Source organism: Helicoverpa zea, chromosome 15 (assembly GCF_022581195.2).
Source record: "Helicoverpa zea isolate HzStark_Cry1AcR chromosome 15, ilHelZeax1.1, whole genome shotgun sequence".
Lineage (NCBI taxonomy): Eukaryota > Metazoa > Arthropoda > Insecta > Lepidoptera > Noctuidae > Helicoverpa > Helicoverpa zea.
This window is the reverse complement of record NC_061466.1, coordinates 938171-958427: the sequence shown is the minus strand read 5'-3', so window position 1 is coordinate 958427 and position 20257 is coordinate 938171. Positions and strand designations below refer to the sequence as shown.

Below are 20257 nucleotides of genomic sequence, written 5' to 3'. Positions count from 1 at the left end.
AGATAATTGCACATTTAATATCAATAACTTATGACAAAAGGTATTTTGAAATGGAAATATCTAGGAGCCAACCCACATTAAATCTTGAAGACAAAGATCACACAAGGGAAACAAATTCCAATATGGCAGCTCATTTAAAAATCAATAATGACCTAATTACTTACGCAGAAGAATGGTTCATATTGCACTATAATACTGCTTCTGATGTTAAACATACCATTAGTAATGAATAGCAAAAAAACGATGTTATTTTTTGTGACTACTGCCACTTACGCATTTCTCGGCATTCAAGGGCTGTCAAGTATTGCCACCAACTCAAGGACTCTTGTAGGCGCCAGCAGGCAAACCTTGATAATTTTTACAACCATACGTTTTCCAACCCAGTCCAAATCAACAAACTCTTATTCTTTCACATTAAGGGTTCATTATCGAACGTTTGTGGATTGATGGCAAGTTCCCGTTTATGCAAATCTCCAAGAAAAGCTTTCGATTTCATAGTTATGCTGTTGTATCTAGTTAATTGCTTGGAAACTAGTAATCTTGCTTCATAACTTATGTATGGAAAATCATTGAACTCGTTACTTCGATTGTGGATGGGACGAAGAATCTTGGCTATTCCATTATATCATCCACGGCTATATGCAGTAAATTGATACTTCATTTTGTAATTAAATTCTCGACTAGTTTTATTATGATCAACGGTGTTATTGATCATACCTTGTTAATTAAATCGTATTAAAAATGTAATACAATGATGAAGAAGCAAATTATTATAAATATTCATCAAGGGTTATTTGCTACCTAATTTATTGATAAATGTGTGACCTTATTTAGTGATGGATGTTTTAAAATATGTTCACACAAACTGAAAACAATAATTAATGACATTTTAAACGGAGGCATTCAAATATACGCGACGCGGTCTCCTTTGATATAACTCACTTTTGAGCATAAAGCGATCACTCAATTGCTGTCAACAAAAGATAAAACACCATTTAATTTTTACTTACAGCTCCAAGATGGATGCTTTAGGATAGTGGACTGTATGCCTTTGATGTTAGACTTAACGTCTTGGTAGCAGTGGCTTAAAAATTTCATGTGAGTATGACATATTGAGGGCGTGAACAGTGTGGCCTCAAGTGGCAAATATTGTGATCCTTTGTACGAAGTACAGAAAAACACTTTAGCTGAGATAAAACGAGTAAACCAACAAATGACAATGGAAGGATCTGTATAATTTTTAAGTGGTTGCAAATGGATGAATCAGACTTTTTCTTGGGAATCGCAAGTTTTACTCGGTTCGAACTTATCAATCAATTTTTTTGTATAACACATGTGTCTAACCACTTGCCGTCAGTTGCACTCGTATCAGTTCTTCGGATATAAATAACTGAAAAGACATTCACGACTTCAATAGCAAGCCGACTTTATTTGACTATGAGTAATAACCTCCCACTAAGACCTTTTAAATAAATGATAAATTATGACAAAGGCATTGAATGATAAATACGGACAGTACAATGAATTGACAACTTAATAACTAGAGTAACTGCGTTAATTTGAATAACATGGATTTTGGAAACTATTGGCACCTAAATGCTATAGAATCTGAGCACGTGTGCTTATCGCAGGACACCTGATATTTGAATAGCTAACACCTATTTCTGCCACAAAGTAGCCGGATATAATTCGTATCTATTAAAATCAAACAAATTGCTTGTCCTATAATTAGACATAACTGCTAAAGACGACAAAAAAGGTTACTCACCTACATTTCTGCGAACATGACAAAAAAATCAGTAAGTGTGTCACGTGCACCATCCCTTTGGTGTCATGTTACTGTCATGTATTGTTGAAGCTCCTTGACGGACGTACCGATTGGCAACCTTTTTTTTTCTTGTACAAGATCATTCACGCTTCCAAGGACCACTTAACCCACCCAATCTGATACGACAAGACAATGTTCGAGAACTTTTTTCTCTTTGTTTGGTGGCGCCAAGATTTTGGGAACATGCCTGTATTATTTTAAGCAGTGAATAGAAGGGTGCAATTGTAAATGATTCATCAGTTAGCTGTTGTTTTAAATGTTACTGTGTAATGTTTTAGTTAAAGGTGCCTTTGCAGTAAAAAAGTTATAGAATAAAAGCGTAGCGGAAGACGCAACTCGCATTATTGAAATATTTGTTTCTTTAGCCACTCAAGCGTCCAAGCCGCGCAGTGATTCTCGGCCCACCTGTCCGCGCATGAAATGTCAATTGCTTTTTTACGACCAAGCGAGACTCTCTCAACAAAAACGATTACTACTGAAAAACTACAATAGCTAGATTCGAATAAAAAATACTCACGGAAAGCTAAAAGAACGTAAAATTTAATTTGATTAAAAGTAAATTAATTTAATTAATATTATAGGATGATAATAAAGTATAAAGTTGAGGATATCAAAAAAAATATCGTAATTTTTTTTTATTCCGAGTTTTATAAGAAAAATATAGTGATTACTGGTAACAATGTTTTTTTATTATATTAGTACAGGATATACATTATACTATGTATTATGTGTATGTATGTATACATTATACTATGTATATAAATTATACTATGTAAACGTTTTGAAATTGTCGTAATAATACATATTTCGTAAAGGAAATTTCTTCACGTTTATTTTGGTATAAAATAACAATCTAAATAAGGTATAAAACAAGAAACTTACCACATTTTTGTCAAGAGCTCCACACACAAAAAAGTCACTTGTCAAAAACGACGAACTGTCACTTCAATACATTTTTTTTTAAATTTAATGTTGCCATTGCACAGAAAAAATCACAACTCACGGATGACAAATTTAATAACGCGCCATCTAGTATCAATCAACTATATTAATACCACCTGGCTATAGCGCTGTACACGTTTAAACCGAACGATGTCGTTCGGATACTGTAGTCACCATGGACGCTTAAGGCAAGAATTTTTTTGGTGACTGTTATCACCTCGGACGCTTGAGTGGTTAGCGAAAATGAATGGTTACTTTATCTATTTACCTAAAGTACGCCTACTTTACAAAAGAACTGATTACATTAATACATTTTAAGCAACACAATGGTACAAACAGCCAAACAAATTCCCAGAAACTGATATATTAACCAAAAGAGCGGCGTCTTTGTATGCCATTGAACAATATCAATTGAAAGCGAACCGAACAATTAGAAACAGAAATTGATATATAGTGACAAATCTAGTGCACTAAGTGACAAAACAAATGTAAAACATTTTGGACTTAACAATATTCATATAGATAAAGTTAATTACGCTACTTTAGAATAGAAACTTGTGGACAAATTAGGCAACGCAGCAGGGGTTTCCGACACAAATGAGGTTAAACGTCGGTCCCTTTTAAGCAAACGTTACGAAGGAGTATTACTTTACTTTCTAGCTCCGACTACTGTAGTAATGAGGGCTGAAATGGTTGGATTACTATTACCATATTGATGCATGGGTAATTTGAATTTCTCTTCCTGATATCTTTATTTGATAAAGCTATCTCATGATTGCGTGTTGAGCTTTTAGTATGAGTTCATTAGGCAGCATTAATATTGGAAAAAAGCGTTCGATGTTGCTTTGAATTATTTGTTTAGGATATTATTATTTTCTTCCTTGTTGGCTGTTATGTTGAAAGTAAGTTATGTCGTTTATATTTCAATGAGGCTGATATAGTCTACTTTTCTTTTTACAATGTTCGCTCTTTTAAGTCCAAACTTAACCAAGAAGTCACGTATCAAAAGTGTTTCACACATAAATTGGAGTAAAGCTCATTCAAATCAAATTCTGCCGATATCGGAACAAAGTGTCGGTATTCCAAAACCACACCTTTCTAAGAAAACCCAAATGTTTTGGGTCTTACGTGTCGCATTCTTAGAAACAGGAGGGGTATGGGAACAATGGGAACGTAAAGTTGAAATGCGGTCAGCTAGTATGTGCAGAAATGGTGGTAAACTAAAGCTAAAACAAATCATCAGTGTTATAAACACTGTAATATTTTATGAAAATTATGGCGCAAAAAAGTTCACTTATTACTGCTTTGAAAAATTTCAGCAGGTAATTCGTTCTTACACGATTAGGTATACATAGTTACTTTGTTATTAAAAGACATTACAAATCATACAGCAACGAGTAATCTGATAGGCACGAATGCAACTAAACGACACAAAACTTTACGATGATTTCGAAACTCATCGCCATGTCACGAGATATTAATCCAAATAAATGGTAACCCATTACCCAAAGCCGGCGGCTAATTGAAAATTTATTCGATTTATAAATCCAATCGGTTGGTTTTGATATTTGATTTATAAACGTAATCGATTGGACCTCACGAGTCGTATCGATTGGGACTGTTATGGTAACACTCATTTGTTCCACTGTCACTTTATGTGTATAGAGAAGTTTTATGATTTGTTTGTGCTACTTTTTATTCTTCACTTCGTCTTCAGTGTTGACCCCGTTTGTGAACCTGCTGACCAGTAGAATGCAGTTACAATTGACGATCTATTGAAAAATTTTCTCAAAGTCATACTACTGACTGTAAGCACAATACAACATTGGTAAAGAAATTCTTGTTCTGTGATGTCGCAATAACTATATCTAATGAAAGTGGCCAAGAGCTGCAGGATCGGGATGGTTGGTGAGGCATGGCTACCCTTGAAACCAGAATATTGGAGAAAGTTGGTTAAGTGACGAGTTTAAGACTTTATTTGAGATTTTATAATTTATTTTTCTTAGATAAATAATTTCCAATAAACTCTGATGACAGAATCTATTCCAAACTATTAGCACAGGGCGTTCTGAAAAGGTACACCGATAACAGAAGACTTGTAGCTAGTAATTGAGGCATGAAACAGGCGGGCAAATGTATCAAGGGCCATTAAAAAATAATAAATAGTAGACGTCACAACGAGAGCTTTTGCTCTCTTTTCACATACCGCTGTAACAATCAATTTTAGATTTGAATGAACAAAAATGCTTTTTACAGCTTATTGTTAACCATTCATGCCGATATCGGGAATGAAAAAGGTCGTTCTAATTCGGTCTATGGATACAAAGAATCGTGGCGTGCAAATATAAGCGGGACCTCACACGCACCCTGCGGCACGCCCGCTGTTACTAAGTAAACAATTATGGAATGAGAGAAAATAAAAAAGTTATTTATTGTTCCGGCCAGAGGTTGAAGGTAAGGGTTTTTATGGCAGCCCAGTGGCTGGGATTTACTGTTTATTTGCAGTTACAGACGCACGTGTAAGGGCTACGTATCGTTCGTCAGCGTCCCAAGGTCAAAATTAAGATGGTCATTTAAATTTAGGCCTTATTTTAAGTGAAATATCATGGTATCTACTAGATAATTGTGCAGATAAAGTGTTTATGACTTTCCGTAAATCTAATATAGTATATATAATCTATATCAAGGTATTAACCACTAACATATTTAGGTCAAGCGTTGTTGAGAAGTGTCATAACATAAAATTATATTGAGTCTTAAATACATACTTATTGGTTAAATAGTTGATCTGATCGTAAATTTTATGAACGCGAAAAATGGTAGGAAGCATGGATTAACCCTACAATGCATACTGTTCCATATCTGGTACAGAAAAATAAACAAATTTCCTGATTGTTTAAAGATACATAGCGTCATTTATTGGCCGAAGGAATATTTTTTAAGCCCTTAGCAACGGTTTACTAACGACAAATGTATGCACTTGATGGCGTAAGGTATCGATAGGTATTGATTCGTACAGAAGTTGAACGATTGATATGAATTCGTGGTTTACGTAAATTGAAAAATCTAAATAAAATAGTTCTAACAATATTTCTAAGTGAAAAAAAATAAGTTTACATTGGAAATAGTGTATACTAAACGAAGGTAAGATAATTTTATTAATTATTACTGTTTTGTGTACTAATCTACCTACTTATTTAAACGTTCCAGATATGGTACACCATGCATTAGTTCACTTCTTATATGTTATTTTGGTTGGATTTTATTACAGATAATGACGAAGAAGGTACTATCTAATGAGTTGATTGAGCAGTATTTAGATATACCCTCCTAGTCTAGACTTTTCGAGTGCGGAAAGTGATGATGACATTTCGAAAATCAGATAAAACTTAGACCAAATGACTGCAGATAGTGACTTTGAAAATTATGTCGAGCCTACCAGGTATGCTCCATTATCTTCTATTTACTATACAGTCCCTTCGCCAGAAAGAACTCCTCCACCGAAACAAATCCTCAAGCCAGTATATCAGAGCCAAGTACGTCATCATGCCAAGTAGAAGTTCATTCATGCCAGTTACCAGAAATCGGATGTCAAATAATAATACCGTTGATAAAAGAAAGAAAAGAAGGAGGAAGAAGAGAGGAGAAGGTATCCAGTCACTGGAAACGGTCAACAAAGGTCGACTAAGCAAAGATTTGAAAATCCCATCCCTGAAAGACTTGAAGAGTACTAAAACAGAACGAAAGCATTCAGAAGAATGGGTAGCTGAAGTAGATGGCATGGAAGTCGGCATAGTGATGTTTTATGATAATAAGCCTGTTGTTTGGTCCTCGTCCTTGTTAGGTCAACAGCCCATTGAAAGGGTTAGCCGATATTGCAAAAAAAAAAAATCAAAAAATTTATTAAAGTGGATTGTCCTAAAATAGTACAAATCTATAATCAGCATGTGGAGGGAGCAGATTTATTGGACTCCTTACTTGGGAAGTACCTACAAATAAATATGCGCACTAAAAATGGTATCTGCGTTTGTTTGACCATTTTCCATATATTGCCACCATATACTATATCTGGCTACTGCACAAGAGGGTGGGAGAACAAAAGAATAAACCAACTCGCAGCAACATCGCGGAAATCGCTAAGTCTTTGTATGTGGTGTGGTCCATCATTACAAGACAAAAAGAGGAAGACCGTCTTTTGCCATAGAAGACATGATTGAGAAGAAGAAAAGAAATACAGCAATCCTCCCCCCTCGAGGTGTCAGATTGGACAAACTTGATCATCTTCCTGTATGGACCGAGAAGAGAACGCTGTAAATATCCACATTGCAAGGGAAAAATGTATATACTATGCGAAAAGTGTCGTGTTTAGTTGTGTTTGAACAAAGAAAACAATTGTTTTTATAAATTTGATCAATAAATAGAGCTATTATTATTATGATCCTAAATATACGATTATTTTCATTGTTCCTAATTAAGAGCCAAATATTAATGTTAATGCATACTGTACCACATATGGAACGGAACGTAAAAAATAAATATCTTCAAAATTAATCAAGTTTAATTTTTATTATTATTTTTTATTATCTCTAGACACTATATAAAACCACATATATTAAATTGACAACATTTAAAAAAATCATGCATTGTAGGGTTAAAAGTAACCTTTGATGTTGAAGGATCGTTAAGAGGCCACTCGATAATATTAAATACTAGTACAGTCTAGAGTAGTTGCATCAATAATTTTGAGAAGCTTGAAGGTTATAACGAAGATACCAATTCAATGTATACTGGTAGTATATCTTCAACTACAACTGCAATGAACACTTGTTATAAAATCTCCAAAAGAAAAAAGCACTGTCACTAAAAGCGTGGCAGAAAATGAATGAATAAATGAATAATCTCATAAGGTCTATTGCTATTCTGTATTACAAATGAAATGAAATGTCCCTGAAATGAAATGGGATCCAGTCTAACCGGGCAGCTGACCCGATTACCTTGGCACTAACTCCATGGCTAGACTGGTGGTCAAAATTTTTGTGCTTCTCCCTAACAGTAACGACTGCTAAAGATATAAAAATGTCAGTCATCGCCTATATCGTGTTTTCTGAAACCATGAAGAACTCTAAGGAAACTTGATCCATTTGCCATAGCTGCTTAACTTTATGATGAGTCGACCTGTGTGGCTGTTACATAAAAACGAACTCTTCAATAATCATAGATGAATATGAGACCAACATAAATCATTTTAAGTCAAGCATCATTTAAGAGTTACTTAAATCACAAACAAATAGGGTACAACATAAATTGCATGAACCCCTATTCATTTCTCAAAGTTATGAGAGTCAACTAAAGGGTTACTTTGATAATTATAACCGACGTGATGTCATCTAGTTAAGTACTATTTATAAACTTGATTGCAGTGATTTTCAAGTCTTGCACGTGCCCACAAAGTGTAGCTGCATTGATTCTAGAAATACAATGTGTGTCTATGACATCATGTTCAACCACTTGTAATTTGTCTTCATCATTCGTGAAAGAACATTCCAATGATCTTAATGCAATCGTACAAACTAAAGTGTCACTTCTAGTTAAAGATGCAAACGTCACATCAATATTTCTAAATATAGTTCATTTGCATTTAGGCCTTGTACACAACAAGCATGAAAAAGACGATTAGAATGAAGCGCACGGCGCAAAATTAAATTATCAAACTAAAATAATTAACCAGAACTTGTACAATTCTTGGTGTCAGCCCTGTCCTTCCACGGGTTGATTTAAAAGCTCTTACAATGAAAATATTACGCGATGTCACATAACTTAGATGCAGGCGCGTGCCTTAAATAGCCCGCAGTAAGTAAATATGGATGATGTTGTTTCTCACTATTTCTGATAGGAATTACTTGGAATATGCGCTGTTGCTTCAGGATTTTGTTCACACTATTTGGTTTAGCAATGGTTTAGCCTGAGCTAGTATAGTAAATATTGTTTGCAGCATTAGGATAGTTCCTACTATTTGTGTTATGTACTGCATTGCTTCATAAATTCTTGAAGCATTAATATTATACTCACCTGGCTTGCTTCTTTGATCATCTTTATCAACAAGGTGAGAATTAAAGTGTAAATTTTTAATTGCAATAAATGTTAATGCTTTTAATTCTCATTTAAAAGCACTTTTAACAGAAGCGGCTTCTGGACTTTTTGATCTCCAATCATTAAGCATATGAGGAAATTAAGAAATATAGATAAAAGGTTTTAAATGAGTCTGAAACACAATTAATGCATAATTATTATCACTCTAATACAGTTGCTGTTACTAATTACTAATCGGAACATTAAATATCACTTAACATTTATAATTTTGATAAAAACTGTAACGTATTTTAATGCAGTCCAAGGTTACGTTGAGAACCTCTTATATATATTAGTATTTTGTAGAGTAACGGGAGTTTATTCAAACTGACGTATAATTGAAGAAGAATTTTTCCCAGTGTAACAGCAAATTTTATTTCTTAGTCAGATTTTTCATAGATTGTATTAAACAAAAATTTTAAAGTATCACCTTCAGAGAAAGTGCACCAAACCCTCATCGTAAATTAAAACAAGCTCCAACATAAAAGAACTAAAACCGAAGCGTCAAACTAAAAAGCTGCTAATTATAAAAATTTAGATAGCCAAATGGCCATAAATTTTATTGTACATAGCATTCTATGCAGCTCCCGTCGTCGTTTTCCATAGTTCCCGTTTGTAAGCATAAAATGCATCCGGCCAATCTAAGTGACATTCCATTCGATACGCGGGTTCCATACGATAGTGTAGAAAGTGTTTCGTCTGTTTGTGTATTGGATGAATGTCGATTGGGTTTGTAAGGGTTGCTTGATTTGATACCTAATTAGAGAAAGCTGGTAATGATGTGGTGATTAAAAGTAAGAGTTGAAGGGGCTATGAAGATTAATGTTTACATTAAGTTATTTAACTAAAAATTGCACCTAAATAGCTGGTTCTTAACATATTTGTAGTATAAAGCCTATAATCTGTTCATAGTGTTAACCTGTGTCAGATTCAACAAAAGTTCTAACTACATACTCATATTGGGTTAATAATTTGAATTTTGTAACTAACCTACAGTCAAACCCTAGTGCCACAACTAGTCCCTCATCAAAAGTCAATCTCAATCAAGCAGGCGTTGTGACACCACCACTTAACCGTAAAACTAATTGACCGTTCTTCCGTTATTACAAGAATTATCATATCTAGCAGTATTCGGCGTGAAACACCGCCTTTTAATTTAAAGCCATTGATTTTCTATGACCACCTCCGGTCAACTCCAATGTATTCAAACTTACTTTATACAGTCGAATCAATGCAGTAAAAGAAGAAGGTAATGAATTAATATTTATTCTTGTTTACTTTATTGAAAATCGTTAAGTTCATGGTAAAGGTGATAAGTACCAAATATTTGACGATATAACGACACTATGTTACTACGAACATATACTGTTACTGTTACAGCCTTTTTATCGTCCCACTGCTGGGCACAGGCCTCCTCTCACACGGAGAAGGATTGAGCATTAATCACCACGCTTGCTCAATGCGGGTTGGTGATTTCAGACTTTTTATAGTCCAGGTTTCCTCAAGATGTTTTCCTTCACCTTTTTATCAGCCATTGGTGTCTAAGTATACTTAGAAAGTACATACAAACGTAGAAAAGTTGCATTGGTACTTGCCTGACCCTGGAATCGAACCCACACCCTCATACTCGAAAGGTTGGTTCTTTTACCCACTAGGCCACCACGACTCTACGAACATATAAAAAAACTATTTTGTAACGTATAAGATGATAATCTGCATCTATATGAGTGAGAACTATTCAATGATGAAGATTTCAAATATGCAATAGATTTTAGAGACATTTATATGCATGATGACAGTAAACATTTTAGAAAATGTAATCAAAAGAATTTTGTGAATTGTTGTTTGGCATCGGATGAACTGACAAAGTAGTAGCCAAACGGACTAGATAATTATCAAATGGCAAAGCCAATTCTAGCTGTAAATCTTTTTGTAACACGGAAATTAAGAGAAACCATGATAGCAATAATTTCAAATTACTAATCCCTGTAGGAGGCTTTGCAAAAACTTACAATAATCTCACTCATAAATCATAACCTGACAAAACAGAAGTGTGAACAAAAAAAGCGGAAACATGAACAAAAAATGTGCGGAAGCCAAAACAGCATTAGTAAATACACCGATCTGTCAACATTTATCAGTTCTGAAAACAGATAGTGGTAACAAAGTGATAGTTATTACCCTGATAATTATATGACTACACAAATAACTTACGGTTATGCAAACTAACAATTGTTTACTTCGCAAGTTTAGCTTTGTTTGTCGGAATTTAATACTTGCTTTGATTCAGTAGGACATTGCGGCGCAAATTCAATTTCTTAATGTTCAATAAATTGTGTGTTGCTTCATTTTGTTTTGATTTTAAGTGTAATTTAATTTCTATTATGTCTCATAATTTCTTCTCGTTATGTCAATGTATAGTGTAGTGTATGCAGGTACATGTGCATCATTGTATAGGTTATGTCATTATTATGACGCCTCGTGCGCATACGTCACTCGGTTATAAATACCGGATCGAGCGGTGGGGAGTCAGTCGTTGTCAGACTGTCGACCTGTGTGGTGGTGCGTTGGCGAGTCGATTAACATAATAAAATGAGCGTACAATACATTGGCGACGAGGATAAAACCGTGAGTGTTTGGACCAACAGTTACCTATTATCTAATTTTTATAATTTTGAACTACCTATTAGTTCTGTGATCCAGAAAAATATTTGATATACAAGGTTATACTAAATAATTTGTCCTATTCATGCCTATACCAAATTAATGTATGCTAAATAAGCTTTGACAACAAGTAACCTCTGACCGATGTTAATATTCAATCATATTAAAAAGAGCAAAAGGAAAGAAGGAAGGGAAGAGAGTAGAATGACAAAGTATACATAACTTTTATGTTCATGTATGTATCACCCGAATTGCAAACAAATTTTAACCTTTTTACGTAATTCTTTGTTTAAGTTTACCTTGTTACAATTCTAATGGAAGTAGCAATATTTATTGCAGGTGTTAATATTTATCAAATGAGTAATTTATAATACAAAATCATTACTTGGTGATCAGTTTACTCATTCTTAAACCTGCATCAAAGTTTATTCAATAATAGGCATTTATTGGAAGCAATATAAAGTTGCTGGTTGTTGAATTGTCGTCAAGACGACTTTAGCAGTGGTGGGATTTCCTAGAGGATATAATACAATAACCTATTTGCCTTATAATCAATTGTGTTTAATAATTGTTGTGCTTGCATGCCAACAAGGCGGAATGTACACGGATCTTATTATGTTGTTTACAATCCTATTTTGTAAGTGCCTGCATTCTAAGCAAATAAAGACCTATTCTATTCCAAAAATCTACTGGTCATTAAATTGACAGCTTGACAGTTGGCAGTAGTCTATATCTACTGGTCATTAAATTGACAGCTTGACAGTTGGCAGTAGTCTATATCTACTGGTCATTAGATTGACAGCTTGGCAGTTGGCAGTAGTGTGTTTCTACTGGTCATTAGATTGACAGCTTGGCAGTTGGCAGTAGCGTGTATCTACTGGTCATTAGATTGACAGCTTGGCAGTTGGCAGTAGTGTGTTTCTACTGGTCATTAGATTGACAGCTTGGCAGTTGGCAGTAGCGTGTATCTACTGGTCATTAGATTGACAGCTTGGCAGTTGGCAGTAGTGTGTTTCTACTGGTCATTAAATTGACAGCCTGATTGTTGGCAGTAGTCTATATCTACTGGTCATTGAATTGACAGCTTGATGGTTGGCAGTAGTGTGTATCTACTGGTCATTAAATTGACAGCCTGATTGTTGGCAGTAGTCTATATCTACTGGGCATTGAATTGACAGCTTGATGGTTGGCAGTAGTGTATATCTACTGGTCATTAAATTGACAGCTTGGCAGTTGGCAGTAGTCTATATCTACTGGTCATTAAATTGACAGCTTGACAGTTGGCAGTAGTCTATATCTACTGGTCATTAAATTGACAGCTTGACAGTTGGCAGTAGTCTATATCTACTGGTCATTAAATTGACAGCTTGACAGGTGGCAGTAGTCTATATCTACTGGTCATTAAATTGACAGCTTGACAGTTGGCAGTAGTCTATATCTACTGGTCATTAAAGTGACAGCTTGACAGTTAACGGTAGTGAACGTCTACTGGTCATTCAATTGACTGTACACGCATAAATTATCTGGCGATAGTTGTCAACTACTGCAACAACTAAATAGTAAATCTTGATAATTTTTATATTTTCTGTGCCCGGTGATTTGGATCATAAAAAGCTTCCAAACTTAACTTCTCAGAGTCTAGTCAACAACTTATACCTGCTATATTGTTCTGGTACTTAACTAACTTAATTCAAGTGCTTGCAATATAGAGGATATTACAAGAACAAACTGGTGGGTTATATACTCAACGGTTCTACAAATGACAAACATGTGCTAGGTATCTAGTTAAACAAACAGCACATTGAGGGACCGTAGTGGGTTGGCCATGGATGTTGAAGAACTCGCCCAGCTATACTGGTATGTATTCACCTATGCACAACATCCAAGTCCATCAACACCTCTAGTGGGTTGCCTACCCATAATAGTGTTAATTATAACAGTTGCTCAGTCACCCTAGGTATAATTTCAATACTTTTACTTTATTTTGCTGTATTAAAGAGGTTGTTATACAACAGAGATATTCCAGAAGATACAGAACAGTAGAACAGCATACAAGCAGCAATACTAGCTGGAAAATGTGGATCAAAATTTTGGTATTCAATAGATAGAATCTTTGGTAAACATGCTAGCTCACAATTGTAATTTCAGTACTTTAGGTTGATATAAAACTCTTAGATCAAAAGAATATGGAACTAAGCATTGGAGCAATCTGTGATTTATTTGACAATGCTACTTTATCTACCCAACTGCCTCGTTGGTCTAGCTGTCGCAAGCGCGGCTGCTGAGCACGAGGTCTCGGGTTCGATTCCCGGGTCGGGCCTGGAAGTTGGTGATTGATACACCCGTGCATCGGAAAGCACGTAAATGTCGGTCCTGCGCCTGATCTCTTTCCGGTCGTGTCGGATTGCCGTCCCATCGGGTTATGAGAGTGAAGGAACAGTGAGTGCACCTGTGTCTGCGCAAATGCTTGTGCACTATAATATGTCCTGCGCAGTTGGCTAATCCCCTTACGTGAGTACAGCCGCCGTAGCCGATAATCGGCTAGGAGGACATCATCATCATTTACCCAACTGGGCCTTCTCATCTGTGACAAAAAATCTTTTAAGGATGATACCTGGAAGGAGTTCCAATGTAGATACTTACTCTGGGAACTGTCTAATGATGATTAGCTCATGGATGATTGTTGCAATCAAGTTCTCAAAAGTTGATGATTGCGTGTGCTTTTAAAACCTTCAAGATTCAGGCTTGAATGAATTTTAATTGGTATCTTAGCCTCTTTTTTATTGATTTACATTGGTGTTTACAAATAGTTTAACAAAGTGGCCCTCATTATAATATTGTTATTTGCAAATTATGTTTTACAGTATTGCAGTACCAATAAGCAGTATAAGTACATTGAGAGTTGTGGAAGAATATGCTTCCATAGGGGCGAATAACATAACCATATATGAACGTATATGAAATAGAATCCATTTATTGATCTCAAGTTAATAAATCATCACATTAATATATTCTTGAAGTGCACACCTACTTGTAATATAAAGTTGTGTAATTTCCTCAACCCATCCCATGAGATAAGATCCATATGGGTGGTGGGATGGATATCTATTAACAAAATAATGTCTTGTGTCCATAGCGTTAGGGTTAATAATAATTGATCTTAGAACACCAATCTTAGGTTACCGTAAGACAATTGGACTCGCACGAGAGGTAAAGAACTTTATCACTAATTACATTTATCGACATTTATTACTCTTTTGTGCTAATTAAACTACACAGTTGCGTCGACATTTGGTTAATAATAACTAAAATATTATTAAGTTCCTAAGTCCTACTGCAATATATAATCTGAGTAAGTGTTCCTTAAAGTATAGGAAGTAAAATTGCCCTTAGTCACCAAATCGTTTAAAAATTTACTTGGGTGCTGTCCCTATAAAAGATAATAATATTTTTATATTCTGGTTGTCTAACTAGAACAACGTAGATAAAGTCAGCTGCAATAAAGGGTAAGCGCTTTTGAACGAAACTATAAACATACTTATGCAGCCAACTATACTTACATAAAAAAAAAAAAAAATATTACGTTACCTATACGCGGTCATGAAATTGGAAAAGCGTAAAATATTAAAAATGGAAGCAGCACAAAGCTGATCATCAAATTGATGAGGTCAAGTATGACATGAGAGCAGCATAGCTGCTCATGAAATTGAGATATAGAATTAGAATCCCACATTTATCTATGTGTAGACAAATGTTTTAGAAAGGTTAGCGGTTGTTTTGCAAAAGGAAAATTGCATCGACTAGAAAACTGTTTGTGAGCTGCTGTCACCTTGTTGAAAGGAAGAAGAGCATGAGTTGAGGGTCAGGGACTCTTCTATTTTATGGTGATGCAGAATGTCACAGCTTCAAAATATATAGTGCAAAGTTAGTGACACCTGTTAAAGTGCGTTCGTTGCATAATATGGTTCTAATTAGTTAAAATCTGATTCGTAATGTTACTTTACACCTTCGTTATAATCAATATGTAACCATGACACTAAAAAGCTTACCATCAAAGCATAATAATTCTTTGACTACTTAAATTTTTGAAAACCACATTAGGAAAAGCAAACAAACATTACAGAACGCAATGTCCGGTGATAATAGTGTTCTTGGATGCCTAACCGAAATATAAGTATTCCTATCGCACTATTATATGCAGTATGGTATTCATATGTTGGGTGTTGAATGCTAAGAAGCTTACAGTTTCTTGACTAGATATTGGACATACATTGATGTAGGGTATTTAAAGCCTATATCAGAATTTCAGCGAGTGTACTAGCAGAAACGTGCAAAGTACCAGCGCTGATCAATAGGGTTGAAGACCAGATTGTTTGTTACATTGTTGAGATAATGATAGGCTTTGATATTCCACTCTCAAATTAAAAACTACATATTACCAAAATTAGTTGAGTTAGCATTCTCTTGCTTACAAGGCACACAAAGTACTTAACTCGTACATAGAACTACAATTTAAACCATTAAATTGGAGACAAAGTATGTGGTCACCATTAAATGGGTGACAAAGTATGGAGTCACCATTAAATTGGAGACAAAGTATGTGGTCACCATTAAATGGGTGACAAAGTATATGGTCATCATCAAATTGGAAACAGTCCATCTAGGTCACCATTCAATTGGGACGATCTTATGTGATTACTTTCCTCGTACGGCTCGTACGGTTTTGAATGAGTGAAAAGCATTGATGAGGTACCCTAATGCCGATCTTTTACCTTGGAACAATGCATTCTGTATCAGTTTTAAGTGAAGTCGAACCAAGCAAGATGAGTGCTCATTATCTGAAGGTACAGATATATTTGAGATTTGCTTGATTTCACATGGACTGATTGGCGGGATGTCTGCCAAATGGACGGATCATCTCTAGTGTAGATATAATACAGGGCCGGAACAGCGGCTACAAAACCTGAAGTTAAACTTGCCGGCCTGATATCGCTGCTACGAATTTGTCTTGTTGAGCCTGAAGCAGATGCTGGTATGTTACCGTCTGCAAAGGGACGGATTTTTATTTATGTTTATTTCACAAGGGAAGGGATGTAGTGTCCCGCAGTATCACCGATATCTGTCGTCTCCTTAAATGGAAAGGGAAATGAAATGGAAACGGAACAAAGTAAATCAGTTTGATGGCAGTGTGATCGGTGGACTGATCTGATAGCGTGGTTTTGTTGTGCTGCAGGTGTTTGATAGATCTTTAAGAAATTACCAAAATATTTATGAGTTTGATTGTTGAACTTTTTGAAACAAGGTTAAAATCAAAACAACAAGGGAGAGATGTAGTGTATGCAGGTACATGTGCATCATTGTATAGGTTATGTCATTATTATGACGCCTCGTGCGCATACGTCACTCGGTTATAAATACCGGATCGAGCGGTGGGGAGTCAGTCGTTGTCAGACTGTCGACCTGTGTGGTGGTGCGTTGGCGAGTCGATTAACATAATAAAATGAGCGTACAATACATATAGATATGTGGTGATATTGTCACTTACGTGCCCAGAAACTCATAAGTTATCGACTTATCCTCAATATATATTTTTAACTTTTATGAAAAGACGTTGCCATTGCTGGAACGCCTTGCTTATTAATTTATTCAGTGCCTTAAAAAAGTTACAGATGGTGATAGTAAAAAAATAAGTAACACGTATTTGGTATGGTATTTTCTGACACATAATGTATAACAATTCAGTGGTAAGTAAAAGCTTACCAATGTTAACAGTAATTGCTTAAGATTTGTCAAAGTGCACATAACTTTGTCGTTACGTCGCTAAGTTGGTTTTGTAATGGCTGCCTTAAGATATAAGCGAGAGCGAGTTTATTTATATATTATGTTTATATTTATTGGCATATTTTGTGTTGAACTATTTATTGATACCTAAAAACTTTATGATTAATCGTTTACTTACTTCATAACAGCATAATCTCTAATATTTTCAAGACATTAATATGTACATATAACACGTTATATTTTTTAATAATTTTTGAAGAAATAATTATAACGGTCATATTAAACCACACTAGACACTTCAGAAAAAACTAATTAGAATCACTCGGCTTAACAACGGTGAAAGTTACAAGTATGTATAACAATTTAAATAAAATTATGATTCATATACCTCATTATATGTACCTGTATTCATTAGCACACGCTTCTAAATTAGTTTGAAAATCTTATATTAATTATTCTCTTTCTGGCCATTAATTTTATTTTGAAAGCTAGTGTGCGTCAACTGTTATTACCTCCTTTAGAATTTTTATCATTGGGCATTTTTATAAAAAGGAACGGTTTACAATAGAAACCTACTTTTGTTCTTCTTCTTTCTCCTGCCCTGTTTCCAAATTTTACTTGGGGTCGACGCAATATGCCATTTTCTTCCATTTTCCCCTAACTAGAAACCTACTTTTGTTACGGGCTGTAATTGTATTTCAGAGTACAAGTTAAATAAGAATTCAAATATGTTAATTACGATCACAATTTTTAGTTTACGGACTAAGTATTTAATAACTTATTTTTTATTTAATTGATTCTTTACATCGAATGTCTAAAAGTGACGTCACTCCCAAGCTACTCGATCAGCATACATACATATTTTCTCCTGCACCCCGCTGCAAGTTTATACCTCGCACAACCGCCGAAGTGCCCCCAGTACAAAGTCATCAACATTTCAGCGCTGGGCGGCTGCGCTCGCGCTCACTACTGATTTATAGTTATTTTGCTCTTGAAACTATCTCGCTTCAGTCTATTTGGGGGTGCGACTGAATGTTACCCGTCTTAATAATCATAGAAACGTCTGTGGACTGTCTTATTGAAAGTTTTAGGAAGTAAACTTGTTATGTTTTATCCCTTTATATGTAGAAAGTTATACATAGTATAAGTGGAACCGGTAATGCTCTTGCCAAATATTGCTATAACAGGGTGATTTAGAAGTGTGTACAGTTTTCAGTTACATTGGAAACCGTATCTAAAAGAGATTAAGTTAACTTAAGCCATCAAAGAGAGTCCAACTATACCTACTGAGAAATAAGTTTAGCGTAAGCAAAAATCGTGGAAAATAAGTTTAAATCTCGAATGCAGATAAAATTAAAGAAAATTGCATTTAGCCATACGTTAGAATTTATTCTGATCAACTCCTTACACTTGATAAAGACGCAACTCGTCGACAATACTTAATTGTGGAATCGACGGCATCATATCATGATCTGATCTGACCACTAGGTCTACGGTACAATGGCTCCAAAACCCCATTATATAAAATAGGCTCACCCCACATAAATAACAGTTTTCCAAAGCAAAGCTTCAGGATTAAGAACGCCGATGACAAATCGTTCTCATATAATATTGAAATAGTGTTTCCAATCGGTAAAGCAATGCTGTCGGTACGGCCAGATGACAGTCGCTCTGTTGACACAGCAACACAGTTCCATCGATGTCGATGTCGACAGGCTTTAGAGCTGACCTAGTTGTCGATATTGGGGTATAATAATACAGAATTTCTGTAAGGCTTCGATATTTATATGAGGTCTAGATGTTAAAGCGTATCTTATGGCATGTATGTAGGTATGCAGGGCTGTTTGAAGATTAAGTAAATAGAAATAAGAAACGGTAGGTAGGATCTTGTTTTTGGTAGCTACTATTTAACGTTTTATGTGGTTGACCGAAAATCGGACGGTTGATATTATATTAAATTTGAGTAACAATGTTTAAGTTGAAATACCAGTTGAAGCAATCGTATTCTTACCAGTTTAGCATATGACATAACTTAAGCTTTTTTGAAAAATAACCTACTATTTGTCTTAACTTAATGCAGTACACACTTAAGAAATTTTCAAAGTTTTGTCCGATTTTGGTCCTGACACTGAATCGAAATCTATTTTACACCTTTCATCCAAGACTACTTCTGAAAATTTTGCTTAATTCGCAGCTGGGAAGTAAGACAGAACTCAAAGATAAAGAACTGTAAAGCGTGATTTGAGATCTATATTTACATAACAGTTGTACTGGAAAGGATAACAAGAGTCTGCACTTTACATATCAGACTATAAACGTGGATATGAGCTTTCTAATGCCCCATACACGACACAAAGTTCATCTACCGTATGACATATCTAGTGGCTATTTTATATCTACGGCTTTTTGTGAGAAAAACTTTGAAGTACCTATCATAGATTTAATGTTTTAAAATTAATTTTAGGAAAATAAACTTAAGTACCTTAAGTTATCTGTAAAACTTACAACTTACAAATAGGCTGCTGGTTTACGAAGATAACTATTCAGAATGTCAGTCCTCCAGTTTTCTTAGTTAAAGCCTTACCGTCTTACCACAAAAACTTTTAAAACGTCAGTTTATGCCTTGTCTAAAAAAATGACAAATTATGACGTTGACATATGGTGCATTTTGCAGCCAAAATTTTATTAGACAAGTGTAAAACAGGGTTTAAAGTTTTTGTAGTAAGGCCCTTTATGTTTCAGTAAAGTTTATAGAAGATGTTTTAATTTTCTGGGAATAAAATTGTCGTTTACTTTACGTTTTCTCGTCAATTAGAACATTTAAACAATTGCAGTTTTTAATGCCCTGTAAATGGCCGATAGCGACAGGCAATTATGATCAAAAAATTAGGTATTTAAAAAAATATTACTTTA

At 34.9% G+C, this 20257-nt stretch overlaps 1 protein-coding gene across 4 annotated transcripts in view; it reads right to left on the bottom strand.

Moving 5' to 3' along the window:
- Positions 1-20257, bottom strand: part of LOC124636819 — a 190644-nt gene that overhangs the window by 74584 nt on the left and 95803 nt on the right. The gene's annotated exons all lie outside the window — the stretch shown is intronic.